Raw genomic sequence first — 19,922 nt, 5'->3', positions numbered from 1 at the left:
GAAGTCTTTTGAAGAGCATAGGTGTTTGATTTTTAGAAGATCCCAGTTATTTAGCTTATTTTCTGGGGTTTTTGTGTTGATGCTTATCGTTTATATCCTGTTAATGCCATGTTTTAGGGCCTGTAGCGTTTGTCTTATTTTTTCTTCAATGTGCTTTATAGTTTTTGGCTTTATATTTAGATCTTTGATCCATTTTGAAATAGTTTTTGTATATAGTGTGAAGTATGGGTTCTGTTTCATTTTTTTTTTTTTGCAGATGGATATCCAGTTTTCCCACCACCATTTGTTAAAAAGACTGTCTTTTCCCCATTTGATGGAATTTGGGTCCTTGTTGAAGATCAGGTGACTACAGGTGGATGGATTTACATCTGAGATCTCAATTCTGTACCATTGGCCAATGTATCTGTTGTTGTACCAGTACCAGGCTGTTTTAACTATCATAGCTGTATAGTAGGTTAGGAAGTCAGGTAGTGTGAGTCCTCCAAGTTTATTCTTCTTCAATAGTGCTTTACTTGTTCAGGGCTTCTTCCCTTTCCATATAATGTTAGTGATTAGTTTTTCCATCTCTTTGAAGAATGCTGTTCGTATTTGGATCTGGATTGCTTTGTATTTGTAAATTGCTTCGGGTAGAATTGTCATTTTCACAATGTTGAGTCTACTTACCCATGAGCATGGTATGTTTTTCCATTTATGTAGATCCCTTTGGGTTTCTTGCAATAGTTTTTTTCATAGTTTTCTTTGTATAGGTCTTTTACATCCCTGGTTAGATTTATTCCCAAGTATTTTATTTTTTTAGGTGCTATTATAATTGGTATTGTTTTCCTGATTTCCTTTTCATAGTTCTTTTTATTGGTGTATAGGAATCCAACTGATTTTTGTATGTTTAGCTTTTATCCTGCTACTCTGCTGAATCTTTCTATTAGTTCCAGTAGATTTCTCATAAAGTCTTTAGGGTTTTCTATGCATAGTATCATATCATCTGCAAACAGGGACAGTTTAACTTCTTCATTACCCATTTGGATGCCCTTTATTTCTTTTTCTTCCCTTATTGCTCTAGCTAGAACTTCTAGCACAATGTTAAATAAGAGTGGTGACAAAGGGTATCTTGTCTTATTCCTGTTCTCCAGGGAAATGTTTCAGCCTCTCTCTATTAAGAATGATGCTGGCTGTTAGTTTTGCATAGATGCCCTTTATTATGTTGAGAAATTTCCCTTCTTTGCGTATTTTATTGAGAGTTTTTACCAGGAATGGGTGATAGACTGTCAAATGCCTCTTCTGTGTCAATTGGGATGATCACGTGATTTTTTCTTTCCTTTTTTTTTATGTAGTGGATTATGTTGATTGATTTTCTAATGTTGAACCATCCTTACATAACTGATATGAATCCTACCTGGAGCTAGTGTATTATTTTTTTTATATGATGCTGACTTCTATTGGCTAGAATTTTGTTGAGAAGTTTTGTATCTATATTCATGAGAGATATTAGTCTGTAATTGTCTTTTTTGTGGTACCTTTGCCTAGTTTTGTTATCAGGTTTATGCTGGCTGCATAGAATGAATTCCAAAGTGTTGCTTCCTCTTCTATTTTCTGAAATAGTTCTAGTAGTACTGGTACAAACTCTTCTCTGAATATTTTGTAGAATTCTCCAGTAAAGCCATCTGGGCCAGGCGTTTTTTTTGTTGGGAGTTTTTTTTTTTTTTTTTTAATTATCTTTTCGATCTCTTCTCTTGTTATGGGTCTGTTCAGCTTTTCAACACCCCTTTGTTGTAGTTTGAGTAGGTGGTGTGTTTCTAGAAATTTATCCATTTCCTCTAGGTTTTCAAATTTGTTAGAGTATAGTTTTTGATAATATTCTGTTATGATCCCTTTTATTTCAGTTGGGTCTGTTGTAATGTTGCCCATTTCATTTCTTATTTGGTTTATTTGGGTCCTCTCCTGTGTTTCTTTTGTCAGTCCTACAAGTGGTTTGTCAATTTTATTGATTCTTCCAAACAACCAACTTTTGGTTTTGTTGATTCTTTCTATTGTTTTTCTATTCTGTATTTCATTTATCTCTGCTCTGATCTTTATTATTTCCTTTCTTCTGGTGGCTGTGGGCTTTTCTGCTGTTCTCTTTCTATTTAAGTTGTGTAGTTAATGTTTTGAATCTGTCCCTTTCTTTTTTTTTTTTTTTTTTTTTTTTTTTTGATGTGTGCATCTATTGCTATAAATTGTCCTGATTTCTGTCTTTGCTGTGTCCCAGATGTTCTGGTATGATGTGTTTGCATTCTCATTTGATTGTAGGAATTTTTTTAAATTTCATCTCTGATTTCTTCTGTTACCCAGTGGTTTGTAAGCAGCATTTTATTAGGTTTCCATGTAATTGATTTTTTTCCTTGCTCTTTCTGTTATTATATTTTACCTTCATGGCATTGTGATCAGAGAAGATACTTTGTATTATCTCAGCATTTTGGATTTTGTTGAGGTTTCCTCTGCAGCCTAAGATGTGGTCTATTCTGGAGAACGTTCCATATGCATTGGAAAAGAATGTATACTTTGTAGCTGTTGGATGGAGTGTTCTATATATATATCTTTCAGGTCAAGTTGTCTGATTGTGCCCTTTAGGTCTTCTGTATCTTTGCTGAGTTTCTTTTTAGATCTTCTGTCTTTTACCAAGAGTGGCATGTTGAAGTCTCCTACTATTATTGTGGAACTGTTAACTTCTCTTTTCAGTGCTGTTAGAGTCTGTTTTATGTATTTTGGAGCCCTGTCATTGGGTGCGTAGAAGTTTATTATGGTTATATCTTCATGATGGAGTGTCCCCTTAATCATTTATAGTGTCCTTCTTTGTCTTTTATGGTGGATTTTGTTTTAAGGTCTATTTTATCTGAGATTAGTATTGCCACTCCTGCTCTTTTTTGGTAGTTGTTAGCTTGATATATTTTTTTCCAACCTTTGATTTTTAATAAATTCATGTCTTTGTTTCTAAGATGTGTCTCTTGTAGACGGCATGTTGATGGATCCTGTTTTCTTATACCTTCGGTTCCTCTCTGTCTCTTTATGGGTGCATTGAGTCCATTTACATTCAGTGTCATTATTGGTAGATGTGTTTGTTGCTGTCATTTTGTAGTTGCTGTCATTTTGTAGTGCCTTTTTTGTGGTGCTGATGTTTTCTTTGTTCCTCTTACACTTCTGTGCTGAATTGCTTTTGTTTGTGGACTTTTTTCTTCTGTTTTGGTAGGTTCTGTTTTAACTGAGACTTCATGTTTTTCCTCTTTGTTTTTACGAGTATGTTTGTTAACTTTCTTTGTGGTTACCGTGAAATTTACCCTTATATTTCTAAGCTTGAAGCAATCTATTATTACTTGGTATTGCCTTGCTTTCCTCTTCATTAGAAGGTTCTATACCTACACCATTCATTGCCTCTTTTATTTTTCTGATGTTGTTATCATTTATAGATTAACTGTTCTGATTCCCTGTTGTATTTCTTTTTGTTTTGGATAGTCCTTGAGAGTTCATTTCCTAGATTGGTATCTGACTGGTAGGATCCTGTGTCTTAGATTCAGCCTATGAGCTGAAGTTCTTTGTTCTCAGATCGGAAGACTCCCTTTAATAATGCTTGTAAGTTTGGTTTGGTTTTTACGTATGGCCTTAATTTCTGTTTATCTGGAACTGACCTAATTTCACCATCATATTTGAACAAGTGTTTCGCAGAATATATTATTCTTGGCTAGCAATTTTTTTTTTCTTTCAAGGTTTTATATATAACATCCCATTCCCTTCTTGCCTGCATGGTTTCTGGAGAATAATCTAAACTTAGTCTTATTGTTTCTCCTCTGTATTTGCCTTTTTCTTTTTCTTGAGCTGCTTTCAGGATTCTTTGTTTGTCTTTGGTTTGGCAAGTGTGATTATGATATGCTTTGGTGATTTTTGTTAGGAGTCTATCTTATATGAGGTTCATTGAGCTTCTTTGATGGTCAGTTTTTCATCTTTCATGATATTGGGGAAGTTTTCTGTCAGCAGTTCTTCAATGATCCTCTCTGTGTTTTCTGTTTTCTCCCCCTGTTCTGGAACTCCAATCACTTGCAAATTTTTGCTTTTGATTGTATGCCACATAATTCTCAGGGTCTCTTCACTTTACTTCATTCTTTTTTCTAAGTTTCCCTCGGAGTTGTATCCAAGTGTTTGTCTTCAATTATGCTGATCCTGTCTTCCACCATTTCAAATCTGTTCCTCAGCCCTTCTATGACACTGTCCATTTCTGAAATCTTGTTGTTTATCTTTTGGATTTCTAATTGATGTTTTTGTATAATTTCTAGTTGTGAATTTATTTTTGCAGTTTGTCCTTCATTATTTTCCTGAATTCTTCCATTTTTTTGGTCTGTATTTTCAATGAATTTGTGTATTTTTTCCCCATTTTTGCCTGTTTTTTGCTTCAACTCTTGGATAATTCTGAGTATTATAGATTTGAATTCCCTATCAGGTAGTTCTAGTGTCTTTTCTTCTACTGGAAAATCATCCAGTGTTTTATTTTGGATGTCTACTGATACCATCTGTCCTGTTTTTGTAAATGTTTTGATATTGTCTGTCGTCTTAAGAGCATTCAATAGTTATTTTTCTCATTTAATGAATGTAGATTATTTTGTTTCATCGTGTTTTTTTTTCATTTTTGCTAAGTCTGTGCAGGCAGGCTGTGTGTTCTTTATTGTTTGCTCATCTGTGGGTAAGATACTTTTTGCCTTCTTCTCCAATTGGTAGGGTCAGTTGCTCAGATATGGTACAGCAGGGCAGGTCTAGCTGAAGAGGAGTTGCTGGGAAGGATTGTTTGTGACACTTACTACAATCACCAGGGCGGGTCAGTAATCAGTGCAGGATAGGTTCCGGTAGGTCATGCCTGTTCTGGTTGGTGGTGTGATGTGAAGCACACAGTGCAGGTAGGCAGAATGGAGGGGGGAGATAGTTATGTGTGGAGCTAAGATGGGTATGTGAGAGAGGAGAGAGGAACAGGAGCTAAAAACATACAAACAAACAAAAAAGAGTGCTAAGGAGCTTGTCGTTGGAGTGTAGAGGTGAGAGACTATGAAATGGAGAAAACCAAAAAGGGAAGAAGAAAAAGAAAATAATGAATAAATGAAAATTAGAAAGAAAAATGAAAAGCTCCCAGGGATCCCACCAGTGCAGCTATGATGTCTGGGGAAGTTTTTCCCAGGTGCTGAAGTACAGCCTAGCTAGAAGGCTTAGAGGTGTCACTCAGTACCAGGTATTCAGGGGACGGGAAGAGAAGGAATGTATAGACAGATGAGATACTGAGTAATGAAGAAAGACAAAAAGGGAAAAAGAGGGAAAAGAGAACAAAACAAATTGCAAACAAGAACAAGAAAATCCCCTCAAAAAACAGGAAAAAAAAAAAAACACAGAAATATAAATGCCGTCAGGGATCCCTCTGTGCATCTGCCCAAGCTGAGGGGGTAGGTCCCAAGCCGTGCAGCACCTCCCAGCTAGAACAGGCCCTCAATTTGAGAAAAGAAAAAGAAAAAAGAAATAATTCAAAACAAACATAACCTCCACCCCCACCCCAGATCCCAGTAGCATGGCAGCACAGACCAGGAAACATTTTCAGATTCGAGCGGCGTTTCACAGCCTTTCAGGAGGAAGCAAAGGTGGTGCGTGGAGCCAAGTATTTGAGTGAAAGGACAGGGAGGTGGTGAGAGATAACTAACAACTCAAAAGAAGCAGGAAAAAGCAATACCATCATCCAACATATGGCACTCAGGGAGTCAGCCAGTGTGGGCAGGTGGAATCCAAGCAGCCTGTGCTTCCTGGCCAACAGACTGTGTCCATGGGAAGCAGAGGAGGCCAAGTGGGGGTGAAGAAGCGTGTGGGGTGGGAAAGCATATATCACTGGTTACCAGTTATTCTGTATCCTGCTGGAAGCTCCGTGAAGTTGCATTCTCATATTTGCTGGTCTCTGATAGTGCAAGACGGTGAATCTGTGCTGCATTAGCTGATGGGGACCTCTGCATGAATGTCTCCTCGCTCTCTGTTCTTAGACAGTTTCTTATTCCATTTGGTGCTTGGTTGGGTTCTTTATCTCTTCATTTGATGCTTAGGGTTTCAGTATTGCTGTTTTCTCTGTTAGGCTTAGTTTTTTGGATGTTTGCTGTGGAGGGACATTGTGGTGCTTCTGCCTAGAGCACCATGTTGCTGGAAGTCACAAGGCTTGTTTTTTAATCCAAAAAACACAAAATAATAAATGTTGGAGAGGTTGTGGAGAGACTGGAACACTTATACACTGTTGGTGGAAATGTAAAATGGTACAACCACTTTGGAAATCAGTCTGGTGCTTCCTTAAAAAACTGCAAATAGAAATATCATATGATCCAGCAATCTCACTCCTTGGAATATATCCTACAGAAATTAAAGCCATCACATGAATAGATATATGCCCATCTGTGTTCACTGCAGAACTGTTCACAATAGCAAAAAAGATGGAAACAACCTAGGTCTCCATCAATGGACATATGGATAATTGAATTATGGTATATTCTGACAATGAAATACTACACAATGATAAAGAATAAGGATGAATTAAAGAAACATTTTATAACATGGAGGATAATCAGTCACAAAAGGACAAACATTGTATAAGACAACTAGTATAATAACTCAAGAAAAGGTTTAAATGAAGAAAACGTTCATTGATGGTTTCAAGGGTGTGGAGGGAGGGACAGTGGTATTCATTAACTTGATAATAGAGAAGAATTATCTTAGGTCAAGGAAAGGACAACACACAGTACAGGCAAAGTCATCACATCTGGATTAAACAAAAAGCTAAGAAGTTTCCTGAATACAATCAAATACTTTGAGAGATGGAATAGTAGGGGCAGGGTTATGGGGACCATGATTTCAGGAGACATCTAGGTTAACCGGGATAGCAAAGTATATTAAGAAAATGTTCTACATTCTGTCTTGGTGAGTAGCTTCTAGGGTCTTAAAAGCCTGAGAGCAGCCCTCTAAGATACTGCACTGGTTCCATCCCTTCAGGAGCAAGGGAGAATGAATAAAACAAGATGCAAGGAAAAGATTACTCCAAAGGGCTAATAGACCACTACTAGCACGGCCTATACCAGACTGAGTCCAGTATAACTAGATGGTGTCCAGCTACCACCACTGACTACTCTGACCAGTATCACAACAGAGGGTCTCAGACAGAGCTGGGCAAAAATGTAGAACAAAATTCTAACTCACAAAAAAAAGACCAGACTTACTGGCCTGAAGGAGACTGGAGAAACCCCAAGAGTATGGCCCTCCGGCATCCTTTTAGCTCAGTAATGAAGTCACTCCCGAGGTTCACCCTTCAACCAAAGATTAGACAGCCCATGAAACAATGAGACTAATGGGACACAGAAGCCCAGGGACAATTACCAGAGGCTTGTAATAGGGAACCCAAGTTTGAGAAGGGACAGTGTTGACATGTCCTGGAGTTGATAACCACGTCATAAAAAAATATGTGTACTGTTTAATGAGAAACAATTTGTTCTGTAAACCTTCATCTAAAGTACGATTAAAAAAAAAAAGAAAAGAAAATGTTTTGCATCCCATTTTGTTGAGAGGCGTCGGGGGTCTTAAGAGCTAGCAAGCAGCCATCTAAGATGCATCAGTTGATCCCAACCCACCTGAGGCAAAGGAGAATGAAGACCACCAAAGACACAAGGAAAACATTAGCCCAAGAAACAGAAAGGGCCACATAAACCACAGACTTCATCAGCCTGAGACCAGAAGAACTACATGGTGCCTGGCTACCACAAATGACCATTGTGACAGGGAACACAACAGAGAGTCCCTGACAGAGCAGGAGAAAAGTGGGGTGCAGAACTGAAATTCTAGTAAAAGACCAGACTTAATGGTTTGACTGAGACTGGAGTGACCCCAGAAGACTTGGCCTCTGGACTCCCCGTTAGCCCAAAACTAAAACCATTCCTGAGGCTAACTCTTCAGACAAAGATTAGACTGGACTATGGGACATAAAATGATACTCATGAAGAGTGTAGTCTTAGCTCAAGTAGATACATGAGACTAAACGGACAGCTCCTGTCCAGAGACAAGATGAGAAGGCAGAGGGTCAGAAGCTGGTTGAATGGACACTGGAAATCCAGGGTGGAAAGGAGGAGTGTGCTGTCACAGTATAGAGTGAGGAACTAGGGTCACTTAACAATGTGTGTATAAATTTTTGTATGAGAAACTAACTTGAATTTTAAACTTTCACTTAAAGCACAATTAAAAAAAACACTCTAGACAAAGAAGCTCCTGGTTAATGAAAGCTATTGAAGCACAAGAGGTAAACAAGTCTTCGGAGTCACAGAAGCTTCTTCATAGAGACCCTCCCAGACCGTGCTGTGTGCATCTCTTCTTTATACTAGTCCTAATTGTAATAAGGCATAATAATAGTGGTTTCCATTATTTTGTGAGTCATTCTAGTAAATCTTTATACACAAGGGGCTAGCAGGAACCCCCAAATTTTTAGCCAGAACATCAGAAGGGTGAGTGTTCTGGAAATCTTTGAAATCTTGGGTTGAATTGGCAGTCTGGAGGACTGTGCTCTTTAAACTGTGAATCCAACCTAACTCTGGATGGTTAGAGTCAAAAGGAGAACTCGTTTCAGGCAGTGTCAGAACAAAACTGACATTAGAGCTTGTAGCCCGAGTGAAATCTCAGCCTTGTTGTAAAGGTGCAAATATCAGAGAAGTTTCCATCTGTCAGCAGGTACTCCTCCATGACATTTCATCCACACCATCCTCAGCCCCGTGGATCCAGTACATGGGACAGAAAGCACCACAGAAGAGGAATCTTGTGATCAAGGTTGATAGAATATCAAATAATCATGGGACCGAGGATTTCTGGAGCCATTGAGGCTGAATGAAACTCTGCAACTACTGTCCTGAGATAATCTTTAAATCTTAAAACTTAAACTGTCCCCTGAAACTTATATTTAAACAAAACAATAGTTCAGATTCACATAACATAAAATTAATCATTTTAAAGTGAACACTTCAGTAGCATTCAGTACTTTCACTATTCTGTGCAGCCACCACCTGTATCTATTTACAAAACATTTCCATCACCCCAAAGTAAAACTGAAGGAGCCCTGGTCGCATAATAGTTAATGGCTTGCTTGCTAACTGAAGGCTTGGAGGTTCAAAACCACCCAGCCATGCTGTGGGTGGAAGACCCTGGTGATCTTCTTGCATAAAATTACAGCCAAAAAAATCCTATGGGGCAGTTCTATTCCGTCACGTGTGGTCACTATGCATTGGACACCATTCAACAGCACCCAGCAACAACAATAAAAAGTAAAATTCTTTACCCATTAAGCACATTCTCCCCATTCCTTACTACCTCTAGTTCTGAACAACACCAATCTGTGGTCTGTCTCCATATATTTATCTATTGTCGATATTTGATGTAAAAGAAATGATACAATATGTGACTTTTGGGTCTGATTTCTTTGTCTCATGCGTAATATTTTGGAGATTCATCCATCCTGTAGTATGTATCAGTACTTTATTCCTTTATTTGGCTGAAAAATAGTCCATTATATGTGCATACCACAATTTGTTTATGCATTTATCTATTGATATACATTTAAAATATTTCAAATTTTGTCTGTTTTATGTAGTGCTGTTATGAACATGCATATACATATACTTCTTGAGTACCTGTTTTGAATTCTTGTGTGTATATACCTAGGAGTGGAAATGTGGGGTCACATGGTAATTCAATGATGTTTGGAAGAACTGATATTTTTCCACAATAGATGCATTTTACATTGCCACTTGAAAACCACAATGGTTCCAATTTCTCCAAATCTTAGGCAGCACTTATTTCTTTTATTTTTCTAATAATAGTCATCCTAGTGGATTTAAGTAGTATCTAGCTGTAGTTTTGATTAAAATTTCCCTAAAGACTAATGACATTGAGCATATTTGCATGTTCTTATTGACTATTTGTATATCTTTTTTGAAGAAATTTATATATATATAGCCTATTTTGAATATGGTTGCTTGTCTTTTTTCGTTGACTTGTAAGTGTTCCTTATATATTCTGGATATTAAAACCTTACAGATAAATGGTTACCTCTATGCCAAAAACAGTATATTTGCCTTCCATGTGTTGTGACTGTGAAAATCTTTTTTGTAATTTTTTACCCACCCCTCACCTGCTGAGATTAGGAAACACTGATTTTTCCTGGATATATGAAGACAAACTTGTCCTGAGATCACTAGAATAGAAAAGGTGACTTACACACTGGGACCTCTACCCCCACCACACAGGAGAAATCACTGAGATGTCTTTCAAACATAGCTTCCTTCCAAATGTGTGGTGATCTGAGAGGCAGAATACAGGGTACAGTGAATACAGGGTGCATGTTATATGCCAACATCATCCAGAACTGATGGTCTGTATCTTCATAGATGCTCCCCACAACAAACTGAGGCCAATCAATACCACTGCTGGAAGGTTCTCACTTCCTCTGGACTATCCACCTCTTCTTACTCGTGACCCACCTCAATTTTCTGTCTGCCACAAGCAGAGAAATAGGAAGGAGACTTGATTACAGGATGGACCCCATGCACTCTGAGTCCCTTCCCCATACTGTACTGTTCCCCTCTTGTAGCTTCATGGCTGCCCATATGCTTTTTTCTCTCCAGAGAAGGCAGCTAATTAATATTCTCCAAATATCTTGGGTCATTTCAGGGATGCTTTCCCACAACCTCAGAGGAAACCTGTGGCCCTACCCTGTGTATAAGCCCTACCAAGCCTGACATTTCAAGCAGCCAGTGAGTGACTGATGATTCACTGGTAAAACTCTCTCATCTCATGTGGGACACCTGGGTTTGATTCCTGGCCAATATCCCTTATGTGCAGCCACCACCCATCTGTCAGTGGAGGTTTTCATGTTCTATGATGCTGAACAGGTTTTATCAGAGTTTCTAGACTAAGATCAACTAAGAAGAAAGGCTTGGCAATCTACTTCTGAAAATCAGCCTATGAAAACTTATAAATCATAATGCTCTATCTTCAAATGATCATGGGGATGATGAAAGACCAGACAGTGTTTCTTTCCATGATACCTGGGGTCACCATGAGTTAGTGGCCAACACAACGGCAAGTAACAACACAACATAAAGATGAAACACACTTTTTCTGACATCATAACAAGAAGTACATGAAATCAACATGACATGGCACTGTTAATGTTGAATTTATGTGATTAAGGCAGTGTCTGCCAGGTTTCTCCACTGTAAAGTTGCTATTTTTCCCTTTTCATTGTATATTCTTTGGAATTGAGTCACCGAGTACAGCTCACACTCAAGTGGAAGAGAGTTGAGTTCCAATTCCTTGAGGTAAAGAGGGAGGGAGAATCTACATATAATATTTAGAATAATCACATGGGTTCATGGATATTTATTTTTTATTTTAGGTTATAATGCAATATATTGTTTATTTAGTTGCTCAAATTATTCAGCTTTGGCCATTGGGAGGCCTTTCAGATTGACTCCTGTATTCCTTTGACTTTTCCCCAATATTATATGTGGGTGTGTGAATTTGCTGGTGTTTTGAGCATATTATTAGTGTGAGGTGCAGAAAGGAATTTAGTCTTTGCTCTCAGTACTTTTGAGCCAAACTATACCTGAAGCTAGTGAGTTAGGGCTCACCAGACCACAATGGACCACTTGGTGGCCCGATGTTGACTACTTTCAAGAGGCATAATATAATCTATCATGGTCACATGGGGAGGCCAATATGCGACCTGAACCCTAAGACTTAGATGGGCTTCCTGGTTGGCAATAACAATTAATCCTGGAAGTGTTGTATTTCCTTTTGGACAAAGAATCCTTAAATTGGGGATTCCCCCAGCTCTTGCCCTATGTGTCTATTTGTATTATTTTGGGTTATAATATGTTAGTAGTGGTATGACATACTCTATGGATTCTGTAATTTGATCAAATTATAGAACCCAAAGGGGCAGTAAGAGCCAGAAATTTAGAAAGGAAGAGTGTCATGTGGATTCCTGAACTTATGCATGACATCCTGAAGGAGTATTGGGAAGTAAGCCCCAAACATGTGGCCAGAAGGGCAGAAGGTTAGGGTGTTGTGTGGACTCCCCAAGCTTGCAGCTGGCATCTGTGCAGTCTGAAGAACTGTGTCTTTGAACTTGTGAGCTCTGATTTAGATATGAGTGGCTTGGGTCAGAGAAGGGTTGCACAGGCAGCTGCTGTAAAAGTCAGTGTCCAACTAACTAGTGAGTTCTGATGGAGCTTCAGGGGCTAGTGTCAGAGACAGAATGCTAATTGGCAACTGGCTGTGAGGATGCAGAAGACAGAAGTGAGGATTGGATAAATCTCCATAATTTGGGGATCAGATTCATGATGATCCTTATCACAGCTCTAGAATTCTATCTGTTTCTGTGCAGCTTGAAGCCTATGCTGTCCCACGGGAGGAGACAGGTCGGGTCCAAAGTGCACCTGCAGGGGTCAGTTTGATGATGTTGACTTCTCTGTAAATTGTGGCCAGAGGCTGCATGAGTCTCTCAGCTGCTGAAGGAAGTTTACACTATGGCAATCTGTGACTTCTCTAGCAGGAGTAAGAGACTCTTCAGTCACCACACACTGTGAAGTACTAAATGTTCCTTTTTTAATAACTTATAATTACTTCTCTGAGTGTTCATTTAATATTTGTAAGCTGACATTGTTTTTTTTTTATATATATTGCGACTAATTTACTAAAAAAAATTAGGCACAATTTGCATTTAAGGATTTTTAAATAGATGTTTCCCTTAAGGTAATATGTAGTGATAAAATGCACTTATATTAAGGAAATTGTCTCAATCTCATGTGAGAAAAAAATTATCTTGGTCTTTCCATTGCTGACTTGAGATGTGTCTTGAGAGAGTCCTCATTTTATTTGTTGTTTTAAGGGCCCTGGTGGCACAATATTACTTGGCTGCTAACAGAAAGATTGGTGACATGAACCCACACAGTGTTGCTGGAGTAGAAAGAACTTGTGATCTGCTCCTGTAAAGATTACAGCTGTGAAAACTTTATGGTGCATTTCTATTCTGTCACCTGGGGCTACTATGTGTCAAAATGGACTTGATAGCCTCTCATGGGAACATCTAATGGAAACATCTATTGGAAACATGAACCAAGAAGATCTCCAGTGGTCTCTGGGAAAAAGAACTGTTGTCTCTCACCTCATAAACTAGGAAAGCCCACAGGGCACTGAGACAAGGTAATGCCCCTGAAGTAAACTAAGAGATAGCACCACTTGTCGGACATAAAGAAGCAGTGCCTTTTCCAGGGCATGGAAGGGCGACATCCTCTCTAGGAAATTAAGAGGTAGTACCTTCTCCAGATCAACGGAATATACCTCAAAATTCCTGCAGCTTCTATGAAGAGGTATAGGGAGCTGTCTCTTGCCATGGGCTGATGAAATTATTCCTCAATTTAGGAGTCCCTAGGAGGTACAAACAGTTAACTTGTTTAGATGCTAATCAAAAAACTGAAGGTTTAAGTCCACACGGAAGCATCTCAGAAGAAAAACCTGGCAATGTACTTTCAAAAAATCAGCCATTGAAAACCCTAGGAATCAAAGTTCCACTCTGACAAACATGGGTCGGAGTCCACTGGATGGATACTGTTAACAACTGTATGCCAATTAAGGGTTAGAATGTCTATGGCTTTATCTCAACTCCCAAATCCAAAATAAACTTCCCCAAAGGAGAAGAAAGCAATCCTAGAAGGGACCTCCTCCCTAGAAAGTTTTATTTCTATTCATTCCCTTCTTGCTCACCATCCTCATTTTCTGTCCACAACTGTCTCCAATTTTTTCCACCCTAACGAGGCTAACAAGGACAAGGACATGAGGGAGAGAAGTTTCTATTGTGGAAGACTTTGTCCTCTCAGCATCACTGTAGTGGACACCTTGCAGACTCTTAAAGCCACACGGGAGGATCAGGTGCAGCCACCGAGTAAAAGTGTTATGCCAAGCTTGGAGGAGTCAGTTATTTTTCTCATTTTGGCCTGGAGGCCTCTGAGAAAGACCAGTCCCAATCATCACTGAGAAAAAATGGAATCTCAGTATTTTGTCCTCTGCCTGGTGGCTGTACCCTCTTGTAAGTCTTAAAGCACTTTCAGAAATGAGGCAATGAGTCTATGATGTCTCCTTGTAACTCACTGTTCTTCTTGTCCCAGGTGTTCTGTCCCAAATGCAACCCCTGAGTCTAGACCATGACTGATTCAACCCCCATTGGCTCTATTGTTGACCTGCTCCATATCTGGGGTCTCAATCTCCTGTGGTTACTTCTGGGCCTGGATCCAGCACCCTTCAGGGAGAAGTCTGGAGTGGATGTGACACCTCAGCTCTAGTGGAAGCACAGAGCACTCAACCAATCCTTTCAGGGCTGACTGTCCATCTCCAAAGACACTTCTAAGAATGAGTTTTAACGGTGAGGAAAGACAGCAGAGTAAATATTATCTCTCATTTTATCCACCTACAAATAACCCACTGAACAATGAACAAAAAAAAAAGCACAGACTGAGATCTCAGAATTCCAGATGACAGATGAAGTGCTGAAAAGTCAAGGTGAGTCCACAAACAAGGGAGAGGAAGAGTGGGGTTGGCATAGAACCTGGGAGATTCTAGCTGCTGGCATGTGGAGGACTTGGCTTATTGTGGCCATTTTGGGATGAGGACTGGCAACACTCTGAACAAAGAAAACAGGTTGGGAGCTAAACTGAACAAGGTACAGTACAAATAAGGTGGTGCAGATTGGCTGTGGGAGTTCAGGGGCCACACTCTTGGGAAAGGGTGAGAGAGAGACCTAGGTGCTGTGAGTGAGTGCCATTGAATCTTGCCCAATCCAAAGCCAATGGTCTGTAAGATCCAGACACATTGAAAAGCCATGGTGCCCATCCTTCAGACAGGTTGAGAAAAATATATTAAAATGGCAACACAGTAAAAACAACTGGCTCAATGTCTACAAGTGGACACCATGAGAGAGCCTGAACAAAGTTGTCTGTTAAGGGAAGGACATAAAGCCACTCCCCATTGTTGCCCTGAGAAAGCCAATTCCCACCACCTCCCCCTGAATTCCTGCCCAGTGGGAAATTCCTGTATACTCATACTTAGCCACAGACGGAAATTCCCAATCCGCATAGGGAAGGGAAGAAACTCAAACCCAGGAGTGCAGTCTAGGCTACAGACAAACCCACAGAAGACAGTGCGATCATAACACATTAGCAAAGTCAGCCACCTTAGGGAGAACCAGCTAGAATAAGCACTCAGCGACTTAAAACTTTTCAAAATCCCTAATACCTGTGGCAATAAACTATAAGACAAAAATCAGAGATAAAGCCTTAGAGGGAACACCTGACTCATTGTTGAAAATCCTAAGCACAAGCGTGTCCTCTAGTGGAACTGAGGAAAATATGTTGTCATAGTGTGCCACAGAGTCCATTCTGACTCATAGCAACCCTCTAGGACAAAGTAGAACTACCACATAGGGTTTCCAAGGCTGTAATCTTTACAGAAGCAGTCTGTCACATCTTTCTCCCACTAGGATATCAGCTAGACAAAAATACCCAGAAGAAAATTAGGAAAAATAAAAAGGCTTATCAAAAGAAATCAGTCAAAAACAACAACAACAACAAAACACAAAATGAGAATAAAAAGACAAACAAGACATAAGACAATCAAAAACCAAATAGCAAAATGAGTGAAGTAAACGTTTCATTTTCAGTAATAACCTTAAATGTAAATGGTCTAAACTCCCCATGACAAAGGCAGAGTGATAGAATGGACAAAAGCACATGATCAATCCTTTTCATATCTTCCAGAAACACACCTTAGAGATAAGGACACAAAGAAATTAAAAATAAAAAGATAGAGACAAATATTCCATACAATGAGTAGCCAAAAAAGAGCATGGGTGATACTACTGATAACAGATAAAATAGACTTTAAATCAAAATCTATTGCAAGGGATAAAGAAGGATATTGCATACTAATAAAAGGATCAATCAAGAAGACATAACAATTATAAATAAATATGCACCTAACATCAATGCTCCAAAACCCATGAAACAAATATTGACTAATAGGAAAGGAAAAACAGACAACACCAAAATAATAGTTAGGGACTTCAACACACCACTTTCAATTCTAGACAGATCATCTAAAAGGAAGATCACTAAGGCATTGTAGACTTAAATAAAACTATAAGCCAATAAACCTAATGGACATACAAAGAACACTCCACTCATCATAAGAAAAATACACATTTTTCTCCAGTTCAGATAGATAATTTTCTGGAGTAGATCATATGCTAGGACACAAAACAAGTCTCGATAAATTTTAAAAATATTGAAATCATAAAGCATCTTCTTTGACCACAAAGGCATAAAGCTAGAAAACAATGACAAGAAAACTAAGGGAAAAAATAATTTCATGGAAACTAAATAACACACTACTAAAAAACTTTAGGTTCATAGAAGAAATAAAAAGTGAAATTATAAAAAACATAAAATTGAATGAAAATAAAAACACAACATATCAAAAGTTTTGGAACATAGCAAAAGCAGTACTCCAAGGGAAATACATAAGAATTAATGCCTACATTTAAAAAGAAGATCAAAGTCAATAACTTAAACTGACAACTTGAACAAATAGGAAAAAAAAAGAGTAAAAGAAGTTCAAAACTACTGGAAGAAAGGAAATAATAAAAATCAGAGCAGAAATAAACAAAATAGAAAATTAAAAAAAACAACAAAAAGAGCAAAATTAGAAGGTGAGTCTCTGAAAGGATCAATAAAATAGACAAAAACATGACTAGACTGACAAGAAAAGAGAAAAGTCCAATAATGAAAATGAAAAAATGAAACTGGATATATTAAAACTGATCTGAGATACATAGCATCATAACAGAATACTATGAAAAACATTAATCCAACAAATTTGAAAACCTAGATAAAATGAAAAAAAAGTCCTGTAAACACACTACCTACTTAAACTAACAAGCACAAAGCTTAAAAAATTAAGTGGACCCATTACAAAAGAAGAAATTGAAGATGTCATTAAAAAAAAAAAAAAAAAGCTGCTGGTAGGACTTCTGGCAACATCACGCTCTAGGCAGAAGCACCACGCCATCCCTCCACAGCAAAGATCCGAAAAACTAAGGCAAATGGAGAAAACAGCAATCCTGAAACCCTAAAACATCCAATGAAGAGATAAATAACTCAGCCATGCACCAAATGGAGTAAGAAAACTGACAGAGACTGGAGAGAAAGCAGAGGTTCATGCAGAGGTCCCCTACCAGCTAACACAGTGTAGATCCTCCATCTTGACTCCTATCAGAGACCAGCAAATAGGGGGTACAAGAAAGGAACTTCACGAAGCTTCCAGCAGGAAACAGAACAACTGGTGATTGGTGATATACACTTTCCCACCCCCCACCCTTCTTCATCCCCACTCAGCCTCCTTTGCTTCTCTCGGCCACAGTCTCTTGGTGGGGAAGCAACAGCTGCTTGGATTCCACCCGCTCACACTGGCCAACTCCCTGAGTGCCATTTGTTGGCTGATGGTGTTGCTTTTTTCTGCTTCTTTTGATATCTTCCTTACCTCTCATGAACTCCGCCTCCTTTCACTCAAATACCTGGATCCATGAGCCATCTTTGCTTCTTCCAAAGGGGCTGCAGAGCTCCCTTCAAGTGTGGAAGTGCTTCCCAGTCTGTTCCGCCACACTGGTGGGATCTTGGGCCATTTTTTGTTTGTTTATTTGCTTTGAATTGTTTTTTTTCTTTTTCCCTTCTCGAGATGGGAGCCTGTTCTGGCTGGGCAGTGCTACGCGGTATCGGACCTACTCCCTCAGCTTGCACAGACATGCAAAGGGATCCCTGAGGGCATTTCTTTTTTAGTGTTTTTCTTTTTTTCCCTGTTGTTTTGGGGGGCTTTTCTTCTTTTTTAAAATTTATTTTGTTTTCTTTTCCCTCTTTTTCCCTTTTAGTCTTCTTTACTCAGTTTCTCGTCTCTCTTTACCTTCCTTCTCTTCCTGTCCCCTGAATACCTGGTGCTGAATACCTCTACACCTTCTAGTCAGGCTGTACTGAAACGCCTGGGAACAACTTCCCAGACCTTGTAGCCGCACTGGTGGGATCCCTGGGAGATTTGCTGTTCTTTTTTCTTTCTAATTTTTATTTATTCATTCTTTTTTTTTCTTCTTCTTCTTCCCCTTTTTGTTTTTCTCCACTTCATAGTCTCTCATCTCTCAACTCCAAAGGCAAGTTCCCCTAACACTCTTTTTGGTGTCCATGTTTTTGGCTCCTGTTCCTCTCTTGCATATCCATCTTAGCTCCACACATCACAATCTCCCCCCTCCATCCTACCTATCTGCACAGTGCGCTTAATATCACACCACCAAGCAGCACAGGTACGGACTATGAGACCCTGCCCTGTACTGATTAACGACCCACGCTGGTGGCTGTAGTAAGTGACACAAACAGTCCATCCCAGGAACTCCTCTTCAGCAGAACCTGACTGCTGTACCATATCTGAGCTACGACCCTGCCAATTGGAGAAGGAGGCAAAAAGTATAGTGCCCACAGACAAGCAAACATCAAAGAACACACAGCCCATCTGCTCAGACATAACAAAATAAAAAAAGGAAGAAACAAACAAATCTATAATCAATAAATGAGAAAAATAACTACTGAATGCCTAGAAGACAGAAGACAATATCAAAACTTTTACAAAAACAGGACAGGATGGCTCCAGTAGACGTCCAAAACAAAACACCAGATGACTTTCCAGTAGAAGAAAAGACACTAGAACTACCTGATAGGGAATTCAGATCTCTAATACTAAGAATTATCCAAGAGATGAAGCAAAAAAGCAGACAAAAATGAAGAAAAAATAGACAAATTCATGGAAAATACAGACAAAAAAATGGAAGAATTCAGGAAAATAATACAGGAACAAAATGCCAAAATAAATTGAAACTAGAAATTATACAAAAACAACAATTAGAAATCCAAAAGATAAACAACAAGATTTCAGAAATGGACAGTGTCATAGAAGGGCTGAGGAGCAGATTTGAAATGGTGGAAGACAGGATCAGTGGAATTGAAGACAAACATTTGGATAAAACTCTGAGGAAAACTCAGAAAAAAGAACAAAGAAAAATGAAGAGACCCTGAGAATTATGTGGCATACAATCAAAAGCAAAAATCTGCAAGTGATCGGAGTTCCAGAACAGGGGGAGAAAACAGAAAACACAGAGATAATTGAAGAAATGCTGACAAACAATTCCACAATACCATGAAAAATGAAAAGCTGGCCATAAAAGAAGCTCAACGAATGCCATATAGGATAGACCCGAAAAGAAAATCACAAAGACATATCATAATCACACTCGCTAAAACCAAAGACAAACAAAGAATCCTGAGAGCAGCTGGTGAAAAACAAGAAGTCACGTACAGAGGAGAAACAATAAGACTAATCTCAGTTTATTCGGCAGAAACCATGCAGGCAAGAAGGCAATTGGATGACATATATCAAACCCTGAAAGAAAGAAAAAAAATTGCCAGCTAAGAAAAATCTATCCTGCAAAACTCTCGTTCAAATATGATGGTGAAATTTGGACAGTTCCAGATAAACAGAAATTAAGGGACTATGTAAAAACCAAACCAAACTTACAAGAATTATTAAAGGGAGGCCATCGATCTGAGAACAAACAACTTTAGCTCACAGACTGAACCTAGGATGCAGAATCATATCAACCAGATACCAAACTAGGAAATTAACTCTCAACCACTATCCGAAACCAAAAGAAATACAACAGGGATTCAGAGCAGTTAATCTGTAAATGACAACAACATCAGAACAAT

At 38.8% G+C, this 19,922-nt stretch overlaps 1 pseudogene; it reads left to right on the top strand.

Moving 5' to 3' along the window:
- The window catches only part of LOC111820846 (immunoglobulin heavy variable 4-31-like), a 73,136-nt pseudogene extending 60,592 nt beyond the window's left edge, over nucleotides 1–12,544 (top strand).
- Nucleotides 12,545–19,922: the final 7,378 nt, after the last annotated feature.

This window comes from Trichechus manatus, unplaced genomic scaffold (genome assembly GCF_000243295.1).
Source record: "Trichechus manatus latirostris isolate Lorelei unplaced genomic scaffold, TriManLat1.0 scaffold00053, whole genome shotgun sequence".
NCBI lineage: Eukaryota > Metazoa > Chordata > Mammalia > Sirenia > Trichechidae > Trichechus > Trichechus manatus.
Note: the sequence above shows the minus strand (reverse complement) of the source record. Positions and strands in the feature narration are given on the sequence as shown.